Source organism: Somniosus microcephalus, chromosome 4 (assembly GCF_052327205.1).
Source record: "Somniosus microcephalus isolate GS21.2 chromosome 4, FLI_Smic_1.0, whole genome shotgun sequence".
Taxonomy (NCBI): domain Eukaryota; kingdom Metazoa; phylum Chordata; class Chondrichthyes; order Squaliformes; family Somniosidae; genus Somniosus; species Somniosus microcephalus.
This window is the reverse complement of record NC_140990.1, coordinates 53,969,168-53,994,538: the sequence shown is the minus strand read 5'-3', so window position 1 is coordinate 53,994,538 and position 25,371 is coordinate 53,969,168. Positions and strand designations below refer to the sequence as shown.

At 46.9% G+C, this 25,371-nt stretch overlaps 2 pseudogenes; one reads left to right on the top strand and one right to left on the bottom strand.

The window, feature by feature from the left end:
* The window catches only part of LOC147118905 (uncharacterized), a 115,452-nt pseudogene that overhangs the window by 10,231 nt on the left and 79,850 nt on the right, over window positions 1-25,371 (bottom strand).
* Window positions 10,331-24,693, top strand: LOC147118907 (uncharacterized; annotated as a pseudogene).

Below are 25,371 nucleotides of genomic sequence, written 5' to 3'. Positions count from 1 at the left end.
GGGATTGGCCTGCAGAAGTGTGGCAGTGAGTACATGTGGACTTCGCCGGTCCTTTCGAAGAGAAGATGTTTATGGTGGTTGTGGACGCTCGTAGCAAGTGGCTGGAGGTCGCTGTGATGAGGTCTACCACGGCAGAGAAAACAATTGAGAAACTTGGTGAGATGTTCAGCCGTTATGGCTCACCGGAACAACTCGTAAGTGACAACGGTCCACAATTTGTATCACAGGAGTTACAACCTTCCTGCATGTGAATGGTGTCCAACACATCAGGTCTGCGCCCTATCACCCCTCTACTAACGGCCAGGCAGAAAGGTTTGATCAAACTTTGAAGCACGCCTTGAAGGCATCGCAAGGTCAGGGCTCAATCCACCAATGTCTGAACAGCTTCCTGTTGTCCTACAGGAACGAGCCGCATGCCACAACCAAAACTTCCCCCGCTTCGCTCATGATGAAGAGGCAGTTGCGGACAAGTTTTGACTTACTCAAACCTCCAAGGGCAGAACAGGTTGTCCATTGTCAACAACAAGCTCAAGTTGAAAAGAGAGAGAAAAGAGCCAAGGAGAGACGGTTTCACCCTGGAGAGCACGTGCTAGCTCGAAACTACAACACTGGACCGAAATGGGTTCCTGCTACGGTGATCGCACAGACGGGCCCTGTGTCTTACATGGTTGAGACTGCTGAGGACGTCGTCTGGAGAAGACACACAGATCAACTGTTGCTAGGAGCAGAGACAGCCACAGAGGCTCCAACGGCTGGTTGGCCTGAACTGTTTCCGGATGATACTGCAAACCAGCATCCTTTGCCACAGTGTTCTTCTCCAACACAGGAAGTCAAAGAGACTGTTCCATCTGTGCAAACTCCTGACTTTCGACTGACACAGGCACCTTCTCCATCCAGGCCTGTGACAATGCCTACTGCTGTGGAAGCCAGCGATGACTGCCGGTATCCTGTCAGAGAGCGGCGGACTCCAAGACGCTTGGATCTGTAGGCTTAGTCACTTACCCACAAGACTGGGGCAGAATAAACCCCAGGGTAAAGTCAGGGTTTGAGGCAGTCTACCTCTACCCTAGGTTCGTTGAGTGCATTGAAAGTAACTTACCTGTTGAGGAATAATGTGGACCTTCCATTTAAGAGGGGAGGAAATGTTATGTATTGTGTGTTCTCCTCCCACCTGTGGTGGCGCTGTCACAGGAGATAAATGGTTGGGTGTTCTCTGTTAAGTTTAGCTCTCTTTGTTCGGAACTTGCCAGAACTTCCTTTCCTTCCAGTAAAGCACTTCATGTTTGAATCTCTGAGTTCTGAGTCCTAAATTGTGTCTAGGTAGAAAGGTACCGACACAACACTGTGGGCAATCGCAGAATGTATTCCACCACAAACTGCAACTGGGAAAGTAAGCTGCGAGGAGGACACAAAGAGCCTGCAATGGGGTATAAACAGGTGAGTGGGCAATAAGGTGGCAGATGGAGTATAATGTGAGGAAATGTGAGGTTATTCACTTTGATCGGAAGAATCGAGAAACAGAATATTTTTTAAATGATGAGAAACTATTAAATGTTGGTGTTCAGAGAGATTTAGTTGTCCTCGTACAGGAAACACAGAAAGTCATGAGGGGTCTGGACAGAGTAGAGAGAAACTGTTCCCATTGGCAGAAGGGTCGCGAACCAGAGGACACAGATTTAAGGTGATTGGCAGAAGAACCAAAGGCGACATGAGGGAAAACTTTTTTACACAGCGAGTGGTTAGGATCTGGAATGCGCTGCCTGAAAGGGTGGTGGAGGCAGATTCAATCACAGCTTTCAATCGGGAATTGGATAAATACCTGAAAGGGAAAAAAATGCAGGGTTACAGGGAAAGGGCGGGGAGTGGGACTAGCTGAAGTGCTCTTGCAGAGATTCGGCACGGGCTCGATGGGCCGAATGGCCTCTTTCTGTGCTGTAACCATTCTATAATTCTATGAAAGTTAGCATGCAGGTACAGCAAACAATTAGGAAGGCAAGTGGCACGTTGGCCTTTATTGCAAGGGGGTTGGAGTATAAGAGTAAGGAAGTTTTACTGCAATTGCACAGGGCCTGGGTGAGACCACACCTGGAGTACTGTGCACAGTTCTGGTCTCCTTATCTAGGAAGGATATACTTGCCTTGGAGCTGGTGCAACGATGGTTCACTAGATTGATTCCTGGGATGAGAGGGCTGTCCTATGAGGAGAGATTGTGTAGAATGGGCCGATACTCTCTGGAGTTTATAAGAATGAGAGGTGATCTCATTGAAATATACAAGATTCTGAAGGGGATTGACAGGGTAGATGCTGAGAGGTTGTTTCCCCTGGTTGGAGTGTCTAGAACTAGGGGGCATAGTCTCAGGATTAGGGGTTGTCCATTTGAGACTGAGATGAGGAGGAATTTCTTTACTCAGAGGGTTGTAAATCTTTGTAATTCTCTGCCCCAGAGGGCTGTGGAGGCGGAGTCGTTGAGTATATTCAAGGCTGAGATTGATAGATTTTTGGACTCTAGGGGAATCAAGGGTTATGGGGTTCGGGTGAGAAAGTGGAGTTGAGGTCAATGATCAGCCATGATCTTATTGAATGGGGGAGCAGGCTCGAAGGGCTATATGGCCCACTCCTGCTCCTAATTCTTACGTTCTATGACCTCATGGCCCAGCATACCCCTCACTCCTCTATCATCATCAAACCAGAGGACTAACCCTGATTCAAAGAGGAGTGCAGAAGTGCATGCTGGGAACAGCACCAGGTGTACCTGAAATGAGAAGCCAACTTGGTGAAGCTAAAACACAGGACTACATGCATGCTAAACAGAGGAAGCAGCATGCCAAGCAATCCCACAATCAGAGCATCAGATCAAAGCTCTGCAGTCCTGCCACATCTAGTCACGAATGGTAGTGGACAAGTAAGCAACTAACAGGAGGAGGAGGCTCCATGAACATTCCCATCCTCAATGATGGCGGAGACCATCATATAAGTGCAAAAGACAAGGCCGAATTATTTGTAACTATCTTCAGCTAGAAGTGTCGAGTGGATGATCCTTCTCTACCTGCTCATGAGTCAACAACAACAACTTGCATTTATGTAGCGCCTTTACTGCAGTAAAATGTTCCCAGGCTCTTCACAAGAATGTTATCAGACAAAATATGGCACCAAACCACGTAAGGAGATATTAGGACAGGCAAAAATCTTGGTCAAAGAGATAGTTTTTAAGGATCATTTTAAAGGAGGAGAGAGGCAGGTGGGTTTTCTGAATCCCAGACCTGCGGCCTCGGCAGCTGAAGGCACGGCCACCAATAGTGGAACAATAAAAATCGGGGATGCTCAAGAGGCCAGAATTAGAGGAGCACAGATAATTTGGAGGGTTGTAGGGCTGGAGGAGGTTTCAGAGATGGGGAGGAGCAAGGCCATGGAGGGAATTGAAAACAAGGATGAATGTTTTAAATTTGAGGAGTTGCCGGATAGGGAGCCAGTGCAGGTCGGTGAGCACAGGGGTGATGGGTGAACGAGACTTGGTGTGAGTCAGGAGATGGGCAGCAGAGTTCTGGAGGAGCTGAAGCTTACGGAGGGTGAAAGATGGGAGGCTGACTTGGAGAGCATTGGTATAGTCGAGTCTGGAGGCAACAAAGGCAGGGATGAGGGTTTTAGCAGCAGATGGGCGGAGGCAGAGGCGGAGTTAGGTAATGTTACAGAGGTGGAAGGAGGAGGTGTTGGTAACAGAGAGAATATGTGGTCGGAAGCTCAGCTCAGGGTCAAATGGGATGTCGAGGTTGTGAACAGTCTGGTTCAGCCTCAGACAGTCGGCAGGAAAGGGATGGAGGTGGTCGCTCGGGAATGAGAGAGTGGCGGGGGCCTCGTAGGCCCGAGCATTAATCCACCCCCCGGGGAAAGGGTTCCCTCAGCCCGAGCATTAATCCACTTCCTGGGTAAGGGCTCCCTCGGCCCGAGCATTAATCCACTTCCTGGGTAAGGGTTCCCTAGGCCCGAGCATTAACCCACCCCTGGATAAGTGTCTCGCAGTGGGAGAGCTATAGTGATAGGGGATTCAACTGTTAGGGGAATAGATAGGCGTTTCTGCGGCCACAAACGAGACTCCAGGATGGTATGTTGCCTCCCTGGTGCAAGGGTCAAGGATGTCTCAGAACGGCTACAGAACATTTTGGAAGGGGAGGGTGAACAGCCAGTTGTTGTGGTGCATATAGGTACCAACGATATAGGTAAAAAACGGGATAAGGTCCTAAAAGCTGAATATAGGGAGTTAGGAGGTAAATTAAAAACTAGGACCTCAAAGGTAGTAATCTCAGGATTGCTACCAGTGCCACGTGCTAGTCAGAGTAGAAATAGAAGGATATTTCAGCTGAATACATGGCTAGAGGAATGGTGCAAGGGGGAGGGATTCAAATTCCTGGGACATTGGAACCAGTTCTGGGGGAGGTGGGACCAGTACAAAATGGACGGTTTGCACCTGGGCAGGACTGGGACCGATGTCCGAGGGGGAGTGTTTGCTAGTGCTGTGGGGGAGGATTTAAACTAAAATGGCAGGGGGTTGGGAACCTGTGCAGGGAGACAGAGGAAAGGGAAACAAGGATAGAAGCAAAAGACAGGAAGGAGAAAAGCAAAAGTGGCAGTCAGAGTAATCAAGGGTTTAAATCAAACATGGCCACAGTAAATAATAATTCTAAAAGGTCGAAGAGTGTTAAAAAAACAAGCCTGAAGGCTTTGTGTCTTAAAGCGAGGAGCATTCGTAATAAGGTGGATGAATTAGCTGCGCAAATAGATGTAAACGGATATGATATGATTGGGATTACGGGAACATGGTGCCAGGGTGACCAGGGCTTGGTACTCAACATCCAGGGGTATTCAATATTCAGGAAAGACAGGCAAAAGGAAAAGGAAGTGGGGTAGCATTGCTGGTTAAAGAGGAGATTAACACAATTGTAAGGAAGGATATTAGCTCTGATGATGTAGAATCTGTATGGGTAGAGCTGAGAAATACCAAGGGACAGAAAAGTTAGTGGGAGTTGTATACAGACCCCCAAACAGTAATGCGGAGGTTGGGGATGGCATTCAATGGGAAATTAGAGACGCGTGCAATAAGGGCACAGCAGTTATCATGGGTGACTTTAATTTACATATAGATTGGGCTAACCAAATTAGTAACAATAATGTGGAGGAGGAATTCCTGGAGTGTATACGGGATGGTTTCCTGGACCAACATGTCGAGGAACCAACTAGCGATCAGGCCATCTTAGACTGGGTATTATGTAATGAGAAAGGAACAATTAACAATCTTGTTGTGCGAGGCTCTTTGGGGCGCAGCGCTCATAATATGATAGAAGTCTTCATTAAGATGAAGAGTGAAGTAGTTGACTCAGAGATTGGGTCCTGAATTTAAATAAAGGAAACTACGATGGTATGAGGTGCGAGTTGAGTAGGATTAATTGGAGAATGGCACTCAAAGGGTTGATGGTGGATGGGCAACGGCAAACATTCAAAGATCGCATGGATGAACTACAGAATTTGTTCATCCCTGTTTGGCATAAAAATAAAACAAAAAAGGTGAATCAATCGTGGCTAACAAGGGAAATTAGGGATAGCATAAGATCCAAGGAGAGGACATATAAATTGGCCAGACAAAGCAGCAAACCTGAGGATTTGGAGCAGTTTAGGATTCAACAAAGGAGGACAAAGGGATTAATTAAGAGGGGGAAAATAGACTATGAGAGTAAGCTTTCAGGGAACATAAAAACTGACTTTAAAAGCTTCTATAGATATGTGAAGAGAAAAAGATTGGTGAAGTCAAGCATAGGTCCCTTGCAGTCAGAATCAGGGGAATTTATAATGGGGAACAAAGAAATGGCAGACCAATTAAATACATACTTTGGTTCTGTCTTCACAAAGGAGGACACAAATAACCTCCCAAAGATGACGGGGGACATAGGGTCTAATGAGAGGGAGGAACTGAAAGAAATCAGTATTTGTAGGGAAATGGTGTTTGGGAAATTGACGGGATTGAAGGCCGATAAATCCCCAGGGCCTGATAATCTACATCCTAGGGTACTCAAGGAAGTGGCCTTGAAATAGTAGATATATTGCTGGCCATCTTCCAACATTCTATAGATTCTGGAACAGTTCCCATTGATTGGAGGGTAGCTAATTTTACCCCACTATTCAAAATGGTGGTAGAGAGCAAACGGGGAATTATAGACCAGTAAGCCTGACATCAGTAGTGGGGAAAATGCTAGAGTCCATTATAAAAGATGTAATAGCAGAGCACTTGGAAAGCAGTGACAGGATCGGACAAAGTCAACATGGATTTACAAAAGGTAAATCATGCTTGACTAAGCTACTGGAATTTTTTGAGGATGTAACTGGTAAAATAGATAAGGGAGAACCAGTGGATGTGGTGTACTTGGACTTTCAGAAGGCTTTCGATAAGGTCCCGCATAAGAGATTAGCGTGTAAAGTTAAGGCACATGGGATTGGGGGCAAGGTACTGACTTGGATAGAGAACTGGTTGGCAGACAGGAAGCAAAGAGTTGGAGTAAATGGGTCTTTTTTCGAGTGGCAGACCATCACTAGTGGGGTACCGCAGGGATCGGTCCTAGGACCCCAGCTATTCACAATATATATAAATGATCTAGATGAGGGAACTATATGTAATATCTCCAAGTTTCCACATGACACAAAGCTGTGTGGGCGAGTGTGCTGTGAGGAGGATGCAGAGAAACTCCAGTATGATTTGGACAGGTTGGGTGATTGGGCAGAAACATGGCAGATGCAGTATAATGTGGATGAATGCGAGCTTATCCACTTTGGCAGCAAAAACAGGAAGGCAGATTATTATCTGAATGGCAATAGATTGAGAGAAGGGGAAGGGCAACGAGACCTGGGTGTCTTTGTGCACCAGTCGCTGAAGGTAAGCGTGCAGGTGCAGCAGGTGGTTAAAAAGGCAAATGGTATGTTGGCCTTCGTAGCGAGAGGGTTCGAGTACAGGAACAAGGATGTCTTGCTGCTGTTGTACAAGGCCTTGGTGAGGCCACACCTTGAGTATTGTGTGCAGTTTTGGTCACCTTACCTGTGGAAGGATGTTCTTGCCATGGAGAGAGTGCAGCGAAGATTCACCAGGCTGATACCTGGGATGGCAGGAATGACGTATGAGGAGAGACTGCGTCAATTGGGCTTACACTCGCTGGAGTTTCGAAGAATGAGAGGGGATCTCATTGAAACTTATAAAATTCTAACAGGACTGGACAGACTAGATGCAGGAAGGGTGTTCCCGATGGCGGGGGAGTCCAGAACCAGGGGTCACAGTCTAAGGATAAGGGATAAGCCATTTAGGACAGAGATGAGGAGGAATTTCTTCACCCAGAGAGTGGTGAACCTGTGGAATTCTCTACCACAGAAGGCAGTTGAGGCCAATTCATTAAATATATTCAAGAAGGAGTTAGATATATTTCTTAAGGCTAAAGGGATCAAGGGATATTGGGAGAAGGCAGGGACAGGGTACTGAATTTGGATGATCAGCCATGATCTCATTGAATGGCGGAGCAGGATCGAGGGGCCAAATGGCCTACTCATGCTCCTATCTTCTATGTTTCTATATTTCCACCGCCCCCGGGGAAGGGCTCCCTAGGCCCGAGCATTAATGCACTTCCTGGGTAAGGATCCTGTAGCCCCAAGCATTAATCCATCCCTGGGGGAAGGCCCTGTAGGCCCGAGCATTAATCCACACCCTTAAATCCTACCCTCTGAATTCTGTTTTGTAGCGTCTTTCCATGACCGTTGACCCCACACAGCCTGACTTTGGTCATCTTGTAGACCGTACATACTGCAGACACAGTGCACCAGTGGTGGAGCAGATCGAATGTGGCAGATGCGCTGATGAAGTGGATTTCTCTATCCCGTGTGTTTTGGTGGATCGCTGGTGGTGTTTTTCACCTCTTTCCACCTTGAAAAAAATTGCTGCCAGCTTATTAAAGCCATTAACAGCTTCTTATGTAGGACACAAAAAATGGTGCCTCGAAAGTTTCCCTCTAAATAACAGGTCTGCACTGAAGTTAGAAAACACAGTTAGTAAATATTTAGCAAATAAAGCAGACTGGGCATGGCCTGAGGTTCGAGTTAATAACTGAAAAGTGGCGACCACTTCACACGATGGCGGAGGGCCCGGGCATGTGGGTTTCTGTATAATTTATTAATTGATTTTGTTTATTGCCTCTCCGACCCCAATCTCGATGGAATGATTTTAAAATGTTCCGCTCAATAATTGCGGCTTTCAATGGCAGGGTAGTTTGCGTGGGTTTTCTCCGGGTGCTCCAGTTTCCTCCCACAGTCCAAAGATGTGCGGGTTAGGTTGATTGGCTATGATAAATTGACCCTTAGTGTTAGGGGGATTAAATACGTGGGGTTACAGGGATAGGGTGGGATATGTGTTGGTGTAGGGTTTACGGGGATCGGGTGGGATATGTGTCGGTGCAGGCTCGATGGGCCGAAATGGCCTCTATCTGCACTGTGGGGTTTCTGTGATTCTGTGAATATGCCCCATCAATGACAACAGGAGCCCAGTGCGCAGGCGCAGGACTGGGCTGTGCTCTGAGCATGCGCAGTGCCTGTGATGGCACTGGTCTGAAACGGAAGAGATGGCAGCGGGCGGCGGTAGGACATTGTGGGCTCGGGGAGGAATTGGACCCATGGCTGGGCTGGAAAGCATCACAAACACTTGGTGTAGGCCTCAGGCCCCGAATAAGTGCCCACAGGCCCCGTGTTTGCCCCACGGTGACAGGCCCGGCTGCCTGGGTCAGCGGGGTCACTGGCCACCATTTTGGACAGGGTGGGGTCGCGGCGCATGTGCGGCCATCTTGGGTGGGAACAGAGAGTGGGCGGGGCTTCAGGGTCCCAGTGACCAGGAGTGACAATGGGGCAGTAATTCCTCCCCAAACGCGTGAGTACGGAAGGGGTACTCACGCATCTGGCCGGAGGAAATGCCGGTTTTCAGCATGCACAGCGCATGCGCTGAAAACCGGCATTTCCTCTTCTCTAACCCAAGAGATGAAGAGGCTAGCGCGTGCGCTGTAGGGGGCAGCGCGTGCGTCTTGGATTTCCTCTGTTTTGGGGGATTTGCGCATGTCTAAAGGCCTCCAGTCTTTACGCTTGTAAAAAGCACACGTAAGTATTTATTTTTACAGGTAAGTGGTGTTTTAGTGCAATTTAGAATTTTTTTTCCCACAGGTTTATTATTTTAAAGAATCTACAATAAGGTAAGTTTAGTTTTAGACCCTTTTTATTAAAAATGTATTTTTTTCAACAAAAAAAATTATTGTTTAAATTATTTTTTAAAACTTATTTATACTTAATTTAATGATTGGGATGTTTTTTAAATTTTTATTTAAAGTTTAAATAGTGTTTTGGGCCCCCGTAGTTTTCATGAGTTTGACAGTTCTTACTCTCAAACTCATGAATGAACCTTCCCCTCCCCTGATTGGTTGTACAGTGCTCACCTGATCCCAGCCGGCACATCGCACTAACTACGCCGCTGGATCAGGTGAGAACTGTGTGCTGACATCTGAACCGGGCCAGGGACAGGAAATGCAAGCAGGCCCGGGCTTCAGATGTCAGCACGCAGAGTGAGTGCAGATCGGGGGCTTGCACACGCGGCAAGCCCCCGACACCAAGTTCTGGGCCATTCATTGACTCATTGATTTTATTCTCACTCTGCACACAGCGGGTGTAGAACTGAACCCAACCAGAGTAGAGGGAGGGGGAAAACTGGGAGTGGAGGAAAGAAATGTTGGAGATGGTGCGATGGGTTTGGATTTCAGCACAGGGAGGAGGGAGAGTGTGTGGGACGGGGATTTACAGCTTTGGGGGAACAAGAGAGGAAAGAATGTTCCATAGAAACTAGAATTGTCTGTTCTGAATTTCTATCCTGTATTTACAGTGATGACTTTTGTAAACTCCTTTTACAGGGTATTAGAAGGGCAGGAATTGCAGTCAGGAAACTCAAACCAAACATCACAACAAAGATCTGACAGAGTCATTCCATTCATCAGGACCTGAATATCATCGGCCTTTGAATGTGGAAGGACAAATGTTTGTCTGTTCTGTCTGGGAAAAGATTTCAAACATCAGTGTGACTGGAAAAGCACCAAGACACACACACACCCGAGTGAGAGTGTTCCAGTGCACTGACTGTGGAAAGAGCTTTAACCAGTTACACAGCCTGAAAAAATATCGCACCATTCACAGCGGGGAGAAACCGGACACGTGTTCTGTGTGTGGATGAGGCTTCAACCGATCATCCAACCTGGAGAGATACAAGGATACCTGCACCATGGAGAAACCGTGGAAATGTGGGGACTGTGGGAAGGGATTCAGTTCCCCGTCCCAGCTGAAAACTCATCAATGCAGTCACACTGGGGAGAGGCCGTTCACCTGCTCCGTGTGTGGGAAGGAATTCACTTGGCCATGTCACCTGATAAGACACCAGAGAGTTAACACTGATGAGAAACCTTTTAAATGCTCTGTCTGTGAGAACAACTTTAAAAGCTCTGAGGGACTGATTAGACACCAGCATGTTCGCACTGAAGTGAGACTATTCAGTTGCTCTCACTGTGAAAAGAGATTCAAGCACTCATCCAATCTCACTGAACACCAGCGTGTTCACACTGGGGAGCGGCCTTTTCAATGCTCTGTCTGTGGGAACAGCTTTAAACGTGTTGCAGATCTGATTAAACACCAGTGAGTTCACACTGACGAGAGACCATTTCAATGCTGTGACTGTGGGAATAGCTTTAAAAGTGCTGCAGAGCTGATTAAACACCAACATATTCACACTGACGAGAGACCTTTTAAATGCTCTGAATGTGGGAACAGATTTAAAAGTTCAGAGGGAGTGATTAAACACCAGCGTGTTCACACTGATGAGAGACCGTTTCAATGCTCTGAATGTGGGAACAGCTTTAAACGCTTGGCAGAGCTGGTGAGACACCAGTGAGTTCACTCTGGGGAGAGACCTTTGAAATCCTTGGACTGCGGGAAAAGATTTAAACGCTCTGTGAGTCTGATTAAACACCAGCGAGTTCACACTGATGAGAGACCGTTTAGTTGCTCTCACTGGGAAGAGGTTCATCCAAACTTATGGCACACCAGTGTGTTCACACGAGGGGGAGGCCATTATCTGCTTCGTCTGTGCGAAGGAATTCTCCCAGTCATCCAACCTGCTGGCACACCAGCGAGCTTATGTGTGACAGCTGGGGTTGGATTCTGCTGTTTTTGCTGCTGTTAATCACATCCAGGACTGAACCATGTTCATTCTGACAGTTGGGATTGTTTTTGCTGGTGTTAATAACCCTTCTAACTGGGCTGGAGTTTAATATTAAAAGAAAGACTTATATTTATATAGCGCCTTTCATGACCACCGGACGTCCCAAAGCGCTTTACAGTCAATGAGATGCTTTTTTTTTTGAAGTGTTGTCACTGTTGTAATGTTGGACAAATGACAGCCAATTTGGGCACAGCAAGCTCCCACAAACAGCAATGTGATAATGACCAGATAATCTGTTTCAGTGATGTTGATTCTGGATATATGCCAAATAAATCAGCTTTGTTTTAAACAGTGTGTCAATTCCTTGGTTTTTCCATGATAAGAGGAGACTAATGGATTTCCTGCTACCAATTGTTCCATTTTTGGGCCTTTTCTCCTGTCTTACTCTAGAATTTTTAAGTTCTCATAAATTTGGTTACCCTCATGGACAAGTCCCAGCTCCCCATATCTTTCAGAGAGCCTCTCCTAGCCTTGGTAGCCTAACTGTAAGATCCTATGATTTGATTGGGATTACGGAAACATGGCTCCAGGGTGGCGAAGGCTGGGAACTCAACATCCAGGGGTATTCAATATTCAGGAAAGATAGGCAACAAGGAAAAGGAGGTGGGGTAGCATTACTGGTTAAAGAAGGGATTAACACAATTGTAAGGAAGGATATTAGCTCTGATGATGTGGAATCTGTATGGGTAGAACTGAGAAATACCAAGGGGCAGAAAACGTTAGTGGGAGTTGTATACAGACCTCCAAACAGTAATGTGGAGGTTGGGGATGGCATTAAAAGGGAAATTAGAGAAGCATGCAAAAAGGGCACAGCGGTCATCATGGGTGACTTTAATCTACATATAGATTGGGCCAACCAAATTAGTAACAATACTGTGGAGGAGGAATTCCTGGAGTGTTTACGGGATGGTTTCCTGGACCAATATGTCGAGGAACCAACCAGAGATCAGGCCATCTTAGACTGGGTATTATGTAACGAGAAAGGATTAATTAGCAATCTTGTTGTACGAGGCCCCTTGGGTCGGAGCGATCATAATATGATCGAATTCTTCATTAAGATGGAGAATGAAGTAGTTGACTCAGAGATTAGGGTCCTGAATTTAAATAAAGGAAAATACGATGGTCTGAGGCACGAGTTGGGTAGGATTGATTGGGGAATGTCACTCAAAGGGTTAACGGTGGATCGGCAATGGCAAACATTCAAAGACCGCATGGATGAACTACAGAATTTGTTCATCCCAGTTTGGCATAAAAATAAAACAAAAAAGGTGACACAACCGTGGCTAACGAGGGAAATTAGAGATAGCATAAGGTCCAAGGAGAGGACATATAAATTGGCCAAAAAAAGCAGTAATCCAGAGGATTGGGAGCAGTTTAGGATTCAACAAAGGAGGACAAAGGGATTAATTAAGAAAGGGAAAATAGAATATGAGAGTAAGCTAGCAGGCAACATAAAAACTGACTGTAAAAGCTTTTATAGATATGTGAAGAGAAAAAGATTGAAGTCAAGCGTAGGTCCCTTGCAGTCAGAATCAGGGGAATTTATAATGGGGAACAAAGAAATGGCTGACAAATTGAATACATATTTTGCTTCTGTCTTCAAAAAGGACACAAATAACCTCCCAGAAATGTCAGGGAACATAGGGTCTGATGAAAGGGCGGAACTGAAAGAAATCAGTATTTGTAGGGAAATGGTGTTAGGGAAATTGATGGGATTGAAGGCCGATAAATCCCCAGGGCCTGATAATCTACATCCTAGGGTACTTAAGGAAGTGGCCCTAGAAATAGTAGATGCATTGCTGATCATCTTCCAACATTCGATGGAATCTGGAACAGTGCCCATGGATTGGAGGATAGCTGGTGGTAGAGAGAAAATGGGTAATTACAGACCGGTAAGTCTGACATCGGTAGTGGAGAAAATGCTAGAGTCCATTATAAAAGATGTAACAGCAGAGCACTTGGAAAACAGTGACAGGATCGGACAAAGTCAACATGCATTTACAAAAGGTAAATCATGCTTGACTAATCTACTGGAAATTTTTGAGGATGTAACTGGTAAAATAGATAAGGGAGAACCAGTGGATGTGGTGTATTTGGACTTTCAGAAGGCTTTCAATAAGGTCCCACATAAGAGATTAGTGTGTAAAATTAAGGCACATGGGATTGGGGGCAAGGTATTAACTTGGATAGAGAACTGGTTGGCAGATAGAAAGCAAAGAGTTGGAATAAACGGGTCTTTTTCCGAGTGGCAGGCAGTGACTAGTGGGGTACCGCAGGGATTGGTCCTTGGACCCCAGCTATTCACAATATATATTAATGATCTAGACAAGGGAACTAGATGTAATATCTCCAAATTTGCAGACGACACAAAGCTGGGTGGGCGTGTGTGCTGTGAGGAGAATGCTGAGAAACTACAGGATGATTTGGACAGGTTGGGCGATTGGGCAGAAGCATAGCAGATGCAATATAACGTGGATAAATGTGAGGTTATCCACTTTGGTGGCAAAAACAGGAAGGCAGATTATTATCTGAATGGCAATAGATTGGGAGAAGGGGAAGTGCAATGAGACCTGGGTGTCCTTGTGCACCAGTCGCTGAAGGTAAGCATGCAGGTGCAGCAGGCGGTTAGGAAGGCAAATGGTATGTTGGCCTTCATAGCGAGAGGGTTTGAGTACAAGAACAAGGATGTCTTGCTGCAGTTGTACAGGGCCTTGGTGAGACCACATCTTGAGTATTGTGTGCAGTAGTTCACACCTTCACACACGGACTGCAGCGGTTCAAGAAGGCGGCTCACCGCCACCTTCTCAAGGGCAATTCGGAATGGGCAATGAATGCTGGCCTTGCCAGCGACGCCCACATCCCATGAAAGGATTTTTAAAATGTTTTCCTTGCCTCACTTCCTGGTCCAAATGCACGTCTTCTGTTCCTCAACCGCTCCATTCACCCAAGACATGTGGTATTATTTAGAGGACAGGCCGCTGATACGCATAAAAAAGAATCAATTATCAGGAATTGCTTCACATCCTCAATGGCGGCAGTGGGTACCCAGAATGCCACGCGATTGTGAATACGCCCTATCTGAGTGACGGGGGCCCGGTGCGCAGGCGCAGTGGAGCCGGGTTCCTGGGCCGCCTGGAGGAAGATGGTGGTCGGGACAGAGCGGACGCAGTAGGAGAATAAACCACAAGGCCGGCTTTATAATAAAGGGGCTGCGGCCTTAGAGCCGAATAACAGCCCCCGGGGCCGGGCTTCATCCAGCTACGAGGCGGCGGCTGTGAGGCTTTCTCCCGGGGACAGAAGGAGAGGGAATTGGAGCCGCGGGTGGGCTGGGAAGCTTCACAAACACCCGGTGTAGGCCTCAGGCCCCGGGTTTGCCCCGTGGTGACAGGCCCGGCCGCCCGGGCCAGCGGGGTCACTGGCCGCCATCTTGGGCAGGGCGGGGGTCACGGCGCATGCACAGCCATCTTGGGCAGGAACCGAGAGTGGGCGGTGTTGTGTCCGTCAGTAGTAAGACACAGACTGCAGGAGAACGGTACAACAGGTGTTTACTCAACGTGGCTCACTCTGGAACTGAACTGTACAGATTACTACTCAGTGCTATATACAGGTGTGGTCGCTGCCGGTACTACAGTATACATGAGCTGTAAAAAGTAGATCCCCCCTTAAAGGTATATACATTACAATTCCTCCCCTTTTCGATTAACAGTACCATAACACTCATTTAACAATTAAATATCAAACTAATTACAATTAACACTTTTAACATACAACGTTAGCTGAAAATAGTCCATTTATATATTCAATCTTTGGGGAGGCTTTCTGATCCTTTCTGGATAGCGCCTTTCCCGAGTGTCTCGCTCTTGGTGCGGAGGCGATTCTGGCACCCTGTCGTCGGTTGGGTCATCAGCTTCCGATGCTACTATTTCTGGGGTAGATGCGACCTGTACGTCGGGTTCCTCACCAGGTACGTATGGGCGAGGCATGGGGTTTACTTGTTCCTGTGACTCTAGGATCTGGTAAGCATGGCATCTCACGATGTTCTCCCCAACGTCCACTGTGTACATTAGTGGGCCCTGCCAAGTGCATATCGTTCCTGGCTGCCATTTTTCTGTTCGGTAGTCGCGGGCCAAGACTGGTTGCCCTACATTGAAGCTCCTTGTTGGCTTCTCATGGATGTGCTGGAATTGCTTACTCTCAACATCTCTTCGTACGTTTGGTCTGAGCAAATCCAGGCGCGATCTTAACCTTCGGTTAAAGAACATCATGGCTGGGGCCTGGTTGGTGACTGCATGTGTCGCATTCCGGTTGGCGAACAGGAAATTGTGCACCTTATGCTGCAGCGGAATGTTGTCATTGTACATAGCCTTTATTGCCTTCTTAAAGGTTTGAACGAAGCACTCAGCCAATCCATTTGTGGCTGGATGATACGGGGCGGATGTGTAATGCCTTACCCCATTCTTCTTCATAAACCTCCGGAAATCTTCGGACACAAACTGTGGTCCGTTATCGGAGCAAATCTATTCTGGCAAGCCGTTCCTGGCAAAAATGGTCCGTAGGACTGCAATAGTTTTCTCCGTGGTGGTGGAGGATATTTTGATGACCTCAGGCCATTTCGAGTACGCATCCACGGCTATTAAAAACATTGAGTCCATGAATGGACCAGCAAAATCAATATGCACCCGTTGCCATGGAGATGAGGGCCACTCCCATGGGTGTAGAGGGGCATGTGGTGGTGCATTTTGGACTTTCTGGCATCCTGAGCAGCTCTTGGTCAGGTCCTCGATTTGTTTATCGATTCCCGGCCACCACAAATAAGCCCTGGCAAGGCTTTTCATTTTTACCCCTCCCAGATGACCGTCATGAAGCTCATTGAGCACTCTATCCATTAACTTGGGTGGAATTACCACTCGGGATCCACACATCAAGGTCCCCCGGCACACTGACAGCTGTTCTCTTCTTGTCGAGAATGCTGGCAACAGTGAGTCGCCATGTGCTGGCCATCCCTTCACCGTCAAATCATATACCCGAGACAGTGTCGGGTCATTTCGGGTCTCCTTCTCTATATGAGCGTTAGTTACCGGTAGTTATTCAACTATAGTCGAATGAAATATTTCGACAGGATCCACTGCTGGTGCTTCCTCCGCAGTAGGCAGTGGCAGGTGTGATAGCCCATTAGCATTTCCATGCTGTTTCGTGCCCTTATATTCAATCTCATAGTGGTGCGCCCCTAAAAAGAGTGACCATCTTTGTAGTCGTTGCGCAGTCATCACCGGAACGCCCTTCATCCCCCGCTATTCTCGAGTCTCTGCTGGATGACTGGGTGGTTGCCCGTGGTCGACGCCCATGTCTCTGGCCTTGACCTCCAATCTACTGGTCTCCAGGAACGAATCCCTGGGAGGTGATGCAGAGTTGCAGGTAGGATCGAATTTGCCTCGTCGTCAATGTTGTGTCCATCAGTAGTAAGACACAGAATGCAGGAGAATGGTACAACAGGTGTTTACTCAATGTGGCTCACTCTGGAACTGAACTGTACAGATTACTACTCAGTGCTATATACAGGTGTGGTCACTGCCGGTACTACAGTATACATGAGCTGTAAAAAGTAGTTCCCCCCTTAAAGGTATATACATTACAGGCGGGGCTTCGGGGTCCCAGTGACCAGGAGAGACAATCATTGACTCATTGATTTTATTCTCACTCTGCACACAGCGGGTGGAGAACTGAACCCAACCAGAGTAGAGGGAGGGGGAAAACTGGGAGTGGAGGAAAGAAATGTTGGAGATGTACGCTGTTGACACCCAGCTCTACCTCACTACATCTTCTCTCAACCCCTCCACTGTTAAGTCTGTGTGTTCTAGTTGTAATTACTAACACAGACTACAAGATTAAAGTTCAACAGGTCTTTACTGGTTGGAGGTCAGGACTATACTAAATACAATATTACGACACAGGGCTTATATACCGGTGGTCACCACCGGTATTACGTATACAGCAGCCAGAGAAAGTAGTACATCTCTTAAGGTGGAACAGGCTTAAGTTCTCTTAAGGTGGAACAGGTTACATACACCACAATCCTCCCTTTTTAGCTTAACAGTCATATCCCCATTTAACATAACATAATAACATATATAACTTCAGGTATAAACAGTTCAAAGGTTCAGTCTCTCAGGAGGCCTTCTGATTCGGTTTGGATAACGCCTTTCAGTGGTCTCTGATTCCTGTTGCTGAGGTGACTCCTCTAGTTGGTCTCCCATGCATTGGGTGTTATCATCATCAGGTACATTCCCTGCCGAGGTAGATGCTTCAGGTTCATTAACGTCTTCCACAGTTGTCTCTGTCGCAACCATGGGTTCGACCCTTGCTCTCGATTCTACCAGTTGATCCGCATGACGCCTTATCACATTGTTACCAATATCTACAGTGTACATCAGAGGTCCTTGTCTGGCCCGAATTGTTCCGGACTGCCATTTTTCGTTTCCATAGCCCCTTGCCAACACTGGTTGTCCTACGTCAAAACTTCGAGTGGTCTTGTTATTAATATGCCGGAACTGTTTGTTTTCCACTTCCCTCCGCACATTTGGTTTTAACAAGTCCAACCTGGACCGCAACCTCCTGTTATAAAACATCATGGCAGGACTTTGGTTAGTCACTGCATGAGCGGCGTTTTGATATGCCATTAGGAAATTGTCCACCTTGTGCTGTAGCGGAATCTGATCATCGTTCATGGCCTTTATTGCCTTTTTGAATGTTTGGACAAATCTCTCGGCCAACCCGTTTGTCGCCGGATGATATGGGGCAGAGGTATAATGTTTCACCCCATTCTTCTTTAAGAATTTTTGGAATTCTTCCGACACGAACTGTGGTCCGTTGTCCGAACAGATCTGTTCTGGCAATCCGTTCCTTGCGAATATTGTTCTTAACACCGCAATTGTCTTTTCTGAAGTAGCGGTATTCATCTTGATCACTTCTGGCCATTTGGAATGTGCATCCACCGCAATTAGGAACATGGAGTCCATGAATGGACCAGCAAAGTCAATATGTACGCGTTGCCATGGGGCTGAAGGCCATTCCCATGGGTGTAGTGGTGCGATCGGAGGTGCATTTTGCACTTTTTGGCACCCAGCGCAGCTTTTCGTCAACTCCTCTATCTGTTGGTCAATACCCGGCCACCATACATAAGCCCTAGCAAGACTTTTCATCTTAACTGCCCCCAGATGACCTTCATGCAGTTCTTTTAGAACTCTTTCCCTTAACTTGGGAGGAATAATCACTCTTGTCCCGTACATCAAAGTACCATGGCAGACGGACAGCTGGTCTCGCCTTGCCGAGAATGCCGGTAACAGAGGATCACCACGTGTTGGCCATCCTTTCACTGTCACCTCGTAGACTCTGGACAGTGTCGGGTCGTTCCTGGTTTCTCTTTCAATACTTGCATTGGTGACTGGTAAACACTCGATGATGGTCGAATGAAATAACTCAACAGGGTCAACTTTTGTCGTTTCTTCTTCTTCAGGTAGTGGCAGGCACGACAGCCCATCAGCATTGCCATGCTGCTTCATACCTTTGAATTCTATTTGATATTGATGTGCCCCTAGGAAAAGGGACCATCTCTGGAGACACTGTGCTGTCATCACTGAAACACCCTTCTTAGGGTTAAAAATGGATACCAACGGCTGATGGTCTGTCAGAAGTGTGAATTTTTGGCCCTGCAGGTAATGATTAAACTTCTTCACTCCCCATACAAGGCTGAGAGCCTCCCTATCGATCTGCGCATAGTTGCGCTCAGCGGAGGTCAATGATCTGGATGCAAACGCGACTGGCCTTTCCGTGCCATTTGGCAACTTGTGTGAGAGTACTGCCCCAATACCATATGGAGAAGCATCACAAGCCAACCGAATAGGCAGTGTTGGGTTGAAGTGAGCCAACACTTCCTCTGAGGTGATCAATTCTTTGCTTTTGCGAAATGCCTTCTTACAGTTTTCGCTCCATTCCCATGGTACCCCCTTCTGTAAAAGAGCATTTAGCGGGTGCAGTACCGTGGATAGATTTGGTAGAAATTTATGGTAATAGTTAATCAATCCTAGAAACGACCTCAACTGAGAGACATTATCCGGAGCGGGAGCCTTTACAACTGCCTCTATCTTGTCAGGAGACTTATGAAGCCCCTCCCGGTCAATGACATGACCACAGTACGAGATCCGCTTCTGGAAGAACTCACATTTCTGCCGATTAACTCTAAGTCCATACTCTTTCAGTCTGTTGAGCACCAGTTCCAAGTTTGCGAGGTGTTCTTCATCACCATCACCTGTAATCAGAATATCGTCCAGGTAACATTGTGTGCCTGGAATTCCCTGTAATACCTGCTCCATGGCCCTCTGCCAAATTGCTGGAGCCGATGCCACTCCAAAAACCAGCCTATTGTACCGGTACAAACCTCGATGCGTGTTGATCGTGAGGTATTGGCGTGACTCTTCTTCAACCTCCATCTGCAAGTACGCCTGCGCCAGGTCTATCTTGGTGAAGTGTTTCCCGCCAGACAATGAAGCAAAACTATCCTCAATCCGCGGAAGCGGATACTGCACCGTGTGAAGCACCGGATTAACGGTGATTTTGAAATCTCCACAGATGCGAACCTTCCCTGGTTCTCCTGGCTTGTTGCTCGAAGGACGTTTCATAACGGGAACAATGGGCGTAGCCCACTCACTCCAATCTACCTTAGACAGTACACCTGAACGTTCTAGCGCTTCCAGTTCCGCTTCTACAGTAGGTTGTATTGCATAGGGTACCGGTCTGGCTTTAAAAAATTTTGGGTGTGCATGTTCATCAATCTTGATGTTTGCCGTAATTCCTCTCAGTGTTCCCAGTCCCTGCTGGAACACCTCTTTAGCATCATCCAATATTTTGGACAATCGTTTAGGTTTGACATCTGTTTCCCCGGAATCTACCGTTAGTGCCTTCAAGGAGTGCCAGTCCATATTCATTTTCCTAATCCACTCCCGTCCCAGTAGTGGTGGACCTCCTTCAGGTAGCACATATAAGTCCATTACTTGGCTTTCTTCGCCCTTGTGGACCACTTTTACCTCTATCTTTCCGATGGGGTACACTCTTTGCCCCGTGTATGTTTTCAATATAATCTCCGTATCCCGTAGGGGAATATGTTGGAATAACCTTTTGTAATCTTTCTTATTCATGACCGTCAATGCCGATCCAGTGTCCAATTCCATCTTTACTTGGACTCCTGCTATCTGAAGGGTGACCCAAATTGTCTGGAGATCTGCATCCTTACCAACGTTGTGTACTCTTAAGCTACCCAGTTCATTACTGCTAGCGTCTGAATCTGACTTCTGTTCGGTCGAACTGTTCTTTGTCACCTTGTGTACCTTTATGTATTTTCCTTGCGGTGACTTTTTGTTGCTGGTCTTCTTTCCTGACCGGCATACTTTAGCTATGTGGCCAAGCCTGCCACACGTTCTGCATTCTTGGTTTTTAAACCAACACTGGTTCTGATCATGCGTTGTCTTTCCACAACGATAACATTTTACAGTACTCAAACCCAATTTATTTGTACTGAGTTCCGGTGACCGTAGCTGCATTACTGCCGTGCCTCTCGCTGCGGCTTTCTGTGCTGCTACCATAGTGACCGCTTTCTCAAGCGTCAGCTCATTCTCCTCGAGCAGTCGCTTTTGTGTATCTTCTTTTAATAAACCACACACAAATTTATCTCGTAGCGCCTCAGTCAGTCTCGTTCCAAACTGACAGTACTTTGCTAGCTTACGCAATTCCATTAAATATTCAGCATTGCTTTCATCCTTCAGCTGCCTTCTGCTGTAAAATTTAAATCGTTCCGCTAGCATCAGCGGCGTGGGGTTTAGATGATTTTTCAGGACAGTAACAATCTCCTCGAACGTCTTATCCGCTGGTTCATCTGGTGATAAAAGGTGTTTCAATTGCCCGTATGTCTTCGCACCCATTAAGTTTAATAATGTTAGTGCTTTCTCTTCATCTGGGATTTTATTTGCTTTACAATAATTTTGTATGCGTTCTACATACATGGCCCAATCTTCGATGTCGCTATCAAAGGTATTAATGTTCCCATGTTTAGGCATCGTTGCAATTTAATTTATTTTTATTTTTATCCAAGATGGCAGCTTCCCGCTCTTGTCTTCATCCTCTGCCTACAAAATGGCGGTTTTCCCACGCTTGGCGGTCTTCACCCGTCCCCCGACGCTGTCTCCGCTTCACTGCGGCTCTCGCGCCTTCAGTTGCCCCAGACGCTGCGCCTTTTTAGCCCGAATGCGGCCCGGCCCTTATCACCAGCCGTGATCGATGTCCCCGCGCTGCGCCTTTCGGCCCGAATGCGGCCCGGCCCTTATCTCCGGTCGCGATCGATGTCACCGCCCTTATTCCTCCGTCTTCCCTCCCCGTCTGTACAGCCAACGCGGCCGACTTTCTGGTCGCGTCGCTGCCCGGCTTACCCACCACCGAGGTAGAAAGAAGATAGCTGACAGCCGCTGATGGAGGCTTCGAGTTCAGGATGTCTTCTGCACTCTGGTTTCTCGATGTCTGCCGCGCGACGTGTCTTCCAGCAGGGTGATGAGGGTGGAAGCCTCTCTTCGACGTCCGTTCTGTGGACGAAGCCGCCGTGGATATAAACTGCCGCAGGGTAAGAATCGGACTTGTCGCCACTGTTAAGTCTGTGTGTTCTAGTTGTAATTACTAACACAGACTACAAGATTAAAGTTCAACAGGTCTTTACTGGTTGGAGGTAGGGACTATACTAAATACAATATTACTACACAGTGCTTATATACCGGTGGTCACCACCGGTATTATGTATACAGCAGCCAGAGAAAGTAGTACATCTCTTAAGGTGGAACAGGCTTAAGTTCTCTTAAGGTGGAACAGGTTACATACACCACATCCACGGTCTCTAAATTGTCAGACTGTTTGTCCGACATACAGTTCTGGATGAGCAGAAATTTTCTCCAATTAAATATTGGGAAGACCGAAGCCATTGTTTTCGGTCCCCACCACAAACTCCATTCCCTAGTCACTGACTCCATCCCTCTCTTTAACATCTGTCTGAGGCTGAACCACACTGTTCGCAACTTTGGTGTCATATTTGACCCTGAAATGAGCTTCTGACCACATATCTGCTGCATAACAAAGACAGCCTAGTTCCACCTCCGCAACATCGCCCGTCTCCACCCGTGCCTCAGCTCATCCGATGCTGAACCCCTCATCCATGCCTTTATTACCTCTATACTTGACTATTCCAACTCACTCCTGGCTGGCCTCCCACATTCTGACCTACGTAAACTTGAGGTCATCCAAAATTCGGCTGCCCGTGTCCTAACTTGGACCAAGTCTTGTTCACCCATCACCCCTGTGCTCACTGACCTACATTGGCTCCTGGTAAAGCAGCGCCTTGATTTCAGAATTCTCGCTCAACCATTGGTGGCCGTGCCTTCTGTTGCCTGGGCCCTAAGCTCTTGAATTCCCTGCCTAAACTTGTCCGCCTCGCTACCTCTCTTTCCTCCTTTAAGATGCTCCTTAAAACCTACCTCTGACAAAGCTTTTGGTCACCTGCCCTAATTTATCCTTATGTGGTTCGGTGTCAAATTTTTGACTTACAATATTCCTCTGCAGCGCCTTGGAATGTTTTGCTATGTTAAAGGTGCTATATAAATACAAGTTGTTGTTGTTGTTGAGATGGTGCGATGGGTTTGGATTTCAGCACAGGGAGGGGGGAGAGTGTGTGGGACGGGGATTTACAGCTTTGGGGGAACAAGAAAGGAAAGATTGTTCCATAGAAACTAGAATTGTCTGTTCTGAATTTCTATCCTGTAATTACAGTGATGACTTTTGTAAACTCCTTTTACAGGGTATTAGAAGGCAGGAATTGCAGTCAGGAAACTCTAACCAAACATCATATCAAGATCTGACAGAGTCACTCCATTCATCAGGACCCGAATATCAACGACCTCTGAAATTGGAAGGAGAAATGTTTGTCTGGTCTGTCTGTGGGAAAAGATTCCAAACATCAGTGTGACTGGAAAAGCACCGAGACACACACACCCGAGTGAGAGTGTTCCAGTGCACTGACTGTGGAAAGAGCTTTAACCAGTTACACAGCCTGAAAAAACATTGCACCATTCACAGCAGGGAGAAACTGAACACGTGTTCTCTGTGTGGACAAGGCTTCAACTGATCATCCAACCTGGAGAGACACAAGGACACCCGCACCACGGAGAAACCATGGAAATGTGAGGACTGTGGGAAGGGATTCAATTACCCATCCAAGCTGGAAACTCATAGGCGCAGTCACACCGGGGAGAGACCATTCACCTGCTCCGTGTGTGGGAAGGGATTCACTCAGTCGTCTATCCTGCTGACACACCAGCGAGTTCACACTGGGGAGAGGCCATTTCCTTGCTCAGTGTGTGGGAAGGGATTCAGTTGTTCATCCCATCTTCAGACACACCGGCGAGTTCACACCGGGGAGAGGCCTTTCACTTGCTCCGTGTGTGGAAAGGGATTCACTTCTCCATCCCGTGTTCTGACACACCAGCGAATTCACACCGGGGAGAGGGCCGTTCACCCGCTCCGTGTGTGGGAAGGGATTCACTTCTTCATCCTATCTTCTGACACACCAGCGAGTTCACACTGGGGAGAGGCAGTTCACCTGCTCCGTGTGTGGGAAGGGATTCACTTCTTCATCCTATCTTCTGACACACCAGCGAGTTCACACTGGGGAGAGGCAGTTCACCTGCTCCGTGTGTGGGAAGGGATTCACTGTTTCCTCCAGGCTGCTGACACACCAAGGCGTTCACATTGCAGAGACACCATTCACCTGTTCCATCTGTGGAAAGGGATTCACTCATTTATCACATCTGCTGAGACACCAGCGTGTGCACTTTTAGCAGAGGCCATTATTGCTGCTGTTAATCTGCCCATGTGTGCAAAGAGATTCACTTGATCACCCACCTCAGTAAACAACAGCATGTTTACAACAGTGACTACACTCCAAAAGTACTTCATTGACGATAAAGCGTTTTGAGACGTCCGGTGGTCATGAAAGGCGCCATATAAATGCAAGTCTTTTTACACTAATAAAAGACTTTTCAAATGTTCTGGCTGTGAGAGGGGACTGTGGGAAGGGATTCACTACTTCATCCAACCTGCTGAAACACCAGCGAGTTCACACGGGTTGGATTCTGCTGTTATTGCTGCTGTTAATCACAACCAGGACTGAACCATGTTCATTCTAACAGTTAGGGTTTGTTTCTGCTGATGGGAGGAGGCTTGTGTGGAGCATAAACACCTGTTGGGCTGAATGGCCTGTTTCTGTGCTGTAAATACCATGTAATACTTTGTAGGTAAAGAGATAAAGGAATGGAGTTCCGACAATGTGTTCAGTACTCCTTTCTAACCCAGTATGTAACAAGCCCGACAAGGGAGGATTCTCTACTGGATCTAATAATGGAGAAGGAACCAGACCAGATAACAGAAGTAAAAGTAGGGGAACATCTAGGCAATAGTGACCATAATATAATAAGCTTTAAGATAATAATTGAAAAGGACATAAGTATGACGAAGACCAAGGTAATAGATTGGAGAAAAGCTGATTTTTGAGGGGCTGAGAATAGAACTTGGGAAAATAAAATTGACGACAATATGGGCAAACAGTGATGTAGAAGAGCAATGGGAAACATTTAAAACGGTGTTCAACAGAGTCCAGGAAAAATATATTCCGCTAAAAACAAACTGAACTCTCATGAGACACCATAGATGAATAAAGACACAAGTGGACAATTAAGGGTAAGGAAACAGGCATACACCAAGTACATGGACAGCAGGGGAGAACATGACAAGGGAGAATACAAAGAGATTTTAAAAAACAATTAGGAAGGCAAAGAGGGACTGTGAAATTAAATTATCAAGGAACATAAAGCAAAATAGTAACATATTCTGCAGGTACATACATTTTTTAAAAAGTCGGGAATGGGAATATGGCTACTAAGGGATGGACAGGATAAAATCACAGG